This window comes from Anolis carolinensis, chromosome 2 (genome assembly GCF_035594765.1).
Source record: "Anolis carolinensis isolate JA03-04 chromosome 2, rAnoCar3.1.pri, whole genome shotgun sequence".
Classification (NCBI taxonomy): domain Eukaryota; kingdom Metazoa; phylum Chordata; class Lepidosauria; order Squamata; family Dactyloidae; genus Anolis; species Anolis carolinensis.
Genome location: NC_085842.1, coordinates 37,994,935 through 38,001,315, shown reverse-complemented (window position 1 = coordinate 38,001,315; position 6,381 = coordinate 37,994,935). Strand labels below are relative to the sequence as shown.

General features: G+C 39.9%; 1 long non-coding RNA gene across 1 annotated transcript; it reads right to left on the bottom strand.

Moving 5' to 3' along the window:
• Nucleotides 1–4,160: 4,160 nt before the first annotated feature.
• On the bottom strand, nucleotides 4,161–5,005 carry LOC134295982 (uncharacterized). The gene is made up of 2 exons (XR_010002515.1): nucleotides 4,756–5,005; nucleotides 4,161–4,672 (listed from the first exon to the last, which is right to left on the bottom strand). It is a non-coding gene; the product is annotated as an uncharacterized LOC134295982 (long non-coding RNA).
• Between the last annotated feature and the right edge of the window lie 1,376 nt (nucleotides 5,006–6,381).

The following is a 6,381-nucleotide window of genomic DNA, read 5'->3' as shown; positions in this document are numbered from 1 at the left end:
CTTATACATTAGTATATACTGTGGTTAGTCTGAGCAGGTGGGTGAGGGTGCTAGATACCTTCATCCACACAGATCCAAAAAGGATACTCTTGGACACCTTCCCATTGACTGTGGCAACTTTGACATTATGTCCTGACTGAATATGGATGGCTTTACAAAGTGCTTAGCAAATTCATTGCAGCAGGTGACCTAGCGTTCCATATCTAACTCTTCCGGCTCCTTCTTAAGAAACTCAACCACTGCGGATCAGTCTCTGCAATGGAACTGTTTGCTCCAGAGATCTGAAGATTTCATTCCCTTTGCATCCCCTTTGCCTTTGTCTAACCTCACTTTTCAGGAGCTGGTCTGACACATTCAGAACCAAATCCTAGGCTATATGGAGGCTGAGAAGAAGGTTGAAAAAAGCTTCTATGGAAACTGAAAAATTCACCTTCATGGAAGAAACAGTTTAGTGGAGTGAACTAGACACTTGGGAGAGAAAAGAAAAATAGGAAGAGATGTGTGGGAGGAAGTGAACTGAAGTGGAACAGCATCAGTGAGAAAATAACAGAGCAGACAATACAAAGAGGGAACATACAAAGGCTCCCTAACTGCCTCCGTCTAATTCGGTTGCCCCCTGCAGGCACATAGTCACTGGTGCAAGTACGTTTTCACATTTCTTCACTTCCAACACCAAATACTTGTCTGCAGTTCTTTGCATTGTAAAAAATAAACTGATGGGGACCTTAGCATGGGAATGTATGGCTTCCAGGCAGCATCTCAAATTATTTCTCTTCTTTTTCTAAAGGAAAGCTTTTGTTGAGAAATATTCCTTGTGTGCTTCTGAATACATAAAGGGGAAAAGTCAGCACGAAGGAGCATCTTAAGCAGCAGCTTACCAATCTCAGCCTTTTGGAGGAAAGCTCCATGAGTACAGCACGCTGTAATAAAGAAGTGTTTGACACATTCAGGGACGCCAACATAATAGGAGCCAATTTCCGGCAGAGCTGAGGAAAATTTACAAGTTGTATGCAAGCAGTGCTTCTCTGTGAACAATCCTTCTCTAAGGGAGGTGGAATTTACAAGAGGTGGTCTAGCGGTACTCTCAAGTTTTCTCATAATGAATAAGATAAAAGATTCACTGACTCTATAACAGTGAAGTACAGAACTGTTTATCCTTCTCACACATAACACCAAACACATGCACTCATACATAGTTAAGCTTATCCTTTTATTATTAATTACATTCTATATGACAACAATAATACAAAAATTAGGAATACAGAGGGGAAGTAAAGTTAAATGAAAACTAATGATGCCAGGCTTATTGTTTGTTATAGGTTGATCCTTCAAAAAGCTTCTGAAGATGCAGTCCCAAGAATTAATTTGTCTTTCTATTGCAGAGATTTTTGCATTACAAATAGTTTTATAGATAGGTCCCTTATTTGGAAATTAGTGTAATTACTACATGTACATGATGCACAAACATCAACTTTTGTTCCCGTCTGAAGGTACTTTCACCAAGTTGTAATTATAATCTAAGCACAAAACATGACTCTTATTTAATATATGGCTTCTGGTGTTCTCTCACCACCACAGCAACATTAACATAATGATTGTCAGCAGTTTGTTGTGATATTTGAAATGCTGACACTAAAGTCTTTTCAACGAGATCAAATACAGATTATGTTTTCTTTCAAAAGGTCTCAGTTCTCGCATTTCCACTGTACATTGACCAGTGAAAGAGCATAATTGCAAGCATACATTTTTTTCCATTGATTTAACTTTTTTTCCCTCTTGACTTCAGATGCAATTTATTATCTCAAATGAGAGAGCAGTTGTTAGTTAAAACAACAAAAAATACTCTTGTAGACCTTTTCTCCACTCCTAAGTATAATCTGTTTTGAGCATCCTTCCTACAGGTGCATCTACACTATAGAATTAATGCAGTCTTACAATACTTAAACCACCATGGCTCAATGATATGGAATAATGGGAGTTGTAGCTTTACAAGGTCTTTAGCCTTCTCAGCCAAAGAGTGCTGGTGCATTACCAAACGACAAATGCCAGGATTCCATTGTGTTGAGCTATGGCATTTTAAATGGTGTCAAGTTGCATTAATTCTACAGTGTAGAGGCACTCTTACTCTAAAACAGAGGTAGGAATGCAACTTACCCTGGGCGAAGACTGAACTGAAATGGTGATGGCAAGGTTTGAGGCACACTTTATATAAGGCTTTTTCACATCTGTTCCTTTTTAAAATTCAACCAGAATAGAAAATCTGGAGGGTCTTTTCCATCATTTTGCATAGTTTAGCAACCACTGTCTCTTTATGTACTAAATTACAAGGAAATCAGTGTGGTCTGGAATAATAAAGATGCAGACCAAAGTTTATCTCTGAACTTTCTGGTCTTTTTTATCCAGCCTTGTATCTTTTGGGTGATTTATCCAGCCACTTGACTAACTTCAGGTGGTAAACCATTTTGGGAAATTCATCCTTCTAAGTTTTAAAAGATAGGATGAATTTTATTAGTTGACTTATTGACTCAATAAACAAGACTTTTTTTTAGTGATTCCAGTTATGAGCCAATTTTCATCCAATGTCACAGACCCTTTAGAAACTCACCATAGACTTATGAATATATTCAGCTAAAGTAACTGTTAGGACTACTGCTCAGGAGAATCTCATTAAAGATTGCAGTGAAATAATTAAATCTTTTGTATCCATTATCCTTATTACCTAGAGATTCCAAGAAATCTTTTCCCCTGGCCATCTTTAACAAGAGAAACATCTCAGCATAGTAGATGAGCATCCCTTATCATAACCATATAAAGAGATTTCTGGCCATGTAGAATTCAGTCCTTCAGAGGCCTGAGTTACTCTTTTTGGACTACTAATCCCAGAAACTGCAAGCAATGTCTCTATAACATTGGCTGCCATAGCTTACTGGTTAGACATTTTGGGATTGTTAGCCAGGGAATAACTGTTCTGAGCAATTACAGAGTCCAGAAAAGCTTGCCTGACTGCTCAAGCCCTCATTCTTTCAAACACCACAGTAAATCAGAGAAGAATGTACTCCATGTCTACACCTCGAACCAGCTGCAAGGAGTTCACACAATGTATAACCAGTTCATCAGAATCGCAAGGTATTCTGGAGCTTCCAGGAAACTTTGGAGTGACTTCTGTTGTTTTTGACACATGGACAGCTGGATCAGGTTGGATCCAGGGTGATCCAGTGGTCGCACACCAATAAGACTCACTGCTGTTTCACCAGCTGTAGTTCCTCAGCATAACCTTTTTGGTGACATCTCTTCTGCTAAGTAAATGGCTGGGCTTTGGATCTGGACCAAAATGCGACAGAAATCCTAAAAGGACAGCTTCTATTTAGGTGGAAATTCTCATGGGGAAAAGGCACCCCATTCTCTATTACTCCATTTCCATTTTCCTTTTTTAACTGCCATTTCATCTTCCATGGCTAATACACATCCTCAGTTCTCAGTTTTGTCCTCTTGGGACCCTTTCACGTATTTCTGTAAACCTCGACATGCACTCAAGCATGTTGCATTTTTCCTCTTGTTTATCAGTGTTTTAGCAGTAATAAAGTCAGCACTGCCTGGCTGAGTTCATGATTTGCACTTGCTTCCATACCTAGAATAACACTTATTTACCAGTACCTGTATATAAATTGCAAAGTCCTAAATATTTCATCACCAGATTGTGAACGTAAGCTGAACTCTGTAATGCTGTGAACTATTTTAGAAATGGAAATTGAAATAGAACCAACAAATTATGGAGTTGGAAGGGTCATCATGTCCAATTCTTTGCCATGCAGAAACTAAAGAATTCCTGAAAGAGATTCTTGATGGGTCAAGAAAGGTTCAAGAAGAAGATACCATAACTTTGTGAAATTGCCTATCTACTGTTGAACAAGGCTTACCATCAGGAGGTTCTTCCTGATGCTTAAGGAGAATTTTGTAATTTTGGATACATGGCTTTGTGTCTTACTTTCCGGAGCAGAGGAAAACAAACTTATTTCATGTTCTACATGACATCTCTTCATATTTTTAAGTTGACTATCATATGATGAATGTCTATTAATGCAAGACAACAGGTATTCACTAAATATGAACTAGACTTCATCTAGATGGTGTGTGTGTGTCACAGACAGAACGCCACCAGATAAGATTCAACACAGTTTATTAAAGATACAGAACCAAAAATGCCCGTAAAAGACAAAGGGCTAGGCAAAAACTCACCTTCAATATGAAAAGACACTAAAAAACAGTTCAAAAGATAAACCGGATTAAATGGGAGTTTAATCCGGGTTAAACCAAAAATGCTTACTTCAGCCTGGCTCTTAAAACAAACAAAACTGGTAAACTAAGATTCAATGAAACATAAATAACTGGCAGCAGATTACTCTCTGCTACTCAACAGCTGTGGTTGATTAACTAAGTTGCTACTCCTCCGAGCAGCAAGCGAACTCCGGGTCCAAACACATCAATCAGGGCAGAAGCAGTCAGCGGGGTCCCAATCCGGTCCAAGGTCGAAGGCCAGGTACAGACGTCTTTAGTTCACCAGTTCCACCGATAATCACAGAAGGGATAGTCCAAGGTCGAAGTCAGTCAGTCAGTCCAGCGTCAATCCAGAGTAGGCAATTAATGTCCGTCAAAAAGACGACGGAGGTCCAAGCTATTAAGATTAAACACAAGTTGCACAGGAAAAGCCCACACAGTTCCTCCCGCCGTCTATGCCCAGTGTCCTTGGTAACTTACGTATTCAGCAAACGAATCACACCCGTCTTCAGGAAATTCCCAACAAGAGCCCAAGCGTTCGTCCAGATTACCTTGCCCAACGCAATTAGCCCTGGATTCTAGACCCCATTTTATGCCAGTTTACAACTCCTCATCGCTGTCAGCTGTTACCCTAATTCCAGGTGCCTCATCATCATCCTCCTCATCAGAGCTAAAACACCTTTGACTACGCCCTACAGCATCCCCAGCTGTGGATCCCGTCCCATCCCTCCAGCTCGTCCACGGGTCTAATCCTGCAACCCCCCAGTCGCCTCCCATACTATCATTGCCGTGGGCACCCAAATCCTCCCTCACACGAGTCCATTCCATATCATCCTCCTCTGAGCTAACCATCTCTTCCTCCATTCCCTCGGTAAAACCCTCAAAGGAGTCTTCATCAGTTGGTTCTGCAAATAAGTCCCGCAGCCGTTTCCTTTCTCGCTCCTCAAGAGAGTCTGACTCCCGAGGAGTCTTACGACCACGTCTCCCAGTATCGGAGCCATAAGGCTCAACCATAACAGTGTGTGTGTGTGTGTGTGTGTGTGTGTGTGTGTGTGTGTGTGTAGCCTTGAACTTTTCTTGACCCAACAAGATTTTTTTGCTATTTCTCTTGGATTTTTTTTACCCTCTTGTACACATATGGGAACGCTAAATGTGAAATAGGGGTTTGCCCCTATCCTTCATGATTCAAATTAAATGGTGGAAAACATCAGGTCTCTTAATATCAAGGTTTAACATTTCCCAGTGTTCGGCTTTCCCTGAACACATAGTTGTATCTGTATTGAACAAGAGACCCCAGTGAGGTACCACAAAAGGTATTGTGATGGAGGTGAAAGGACAGAGATTTAGGTCACTGATGGTGGAGAAAAATGGTTTTTACCCACATTTTGCTTCCTATATGGAAACATCACAGTGCTGGGCTTTTGTTGTGGGGGAAAAGCCATCTCTCATTTCGGCAATACAAAGTATATGTTTCCTTCTTTTGCCCCTTGATATCTTTTAAAAATAGATCTGATCATTGCTCTATCTGGAAATACAAAGGAGCAAAGGAAAAGTGTGTCTCATTGTCAACTCGAAAAGTGAGACTCAATCCATATCCCTTTTCTCTGTTGGAAATACCTATTTATCCACCAGTATATTACAGTAAGGTTTAAGCCTCTGCATTAGAATATAATTATGCTGTGCCTCGGATGGCATTTCTAAAATACTCCCCATAGTTTTATATACTACTTAAACAGTGCTGAAATAGGTTCTCATATACGTTTGAAATCCTTCATCATTCTTTTTGAAAATTTTAATGGCATATGTCTAGTTCCAAAGAAAACAACCTCCAAGACCTCCTGCCCTTTATTTCTTTGATATTTTCCTATTTGTATCCAGAAGGAAGGCTGCTTGGGAACTATACAATAGCATATTTCATGACATCTACAACACTGATTTATAAGATTCTCTGTCACCTTTGAAGCTGTTTTTTTTTAGTCCAAAATGGTATAGCTCAGAGAATGGTGTCACTCCCACCTAGGGATGGATGAATCTGGGATGTTTCTTTCTTTTGAAGAATGCTTTCAATAGCAAATTCCATTCTGCACTAATGAATGTATTTTGTGG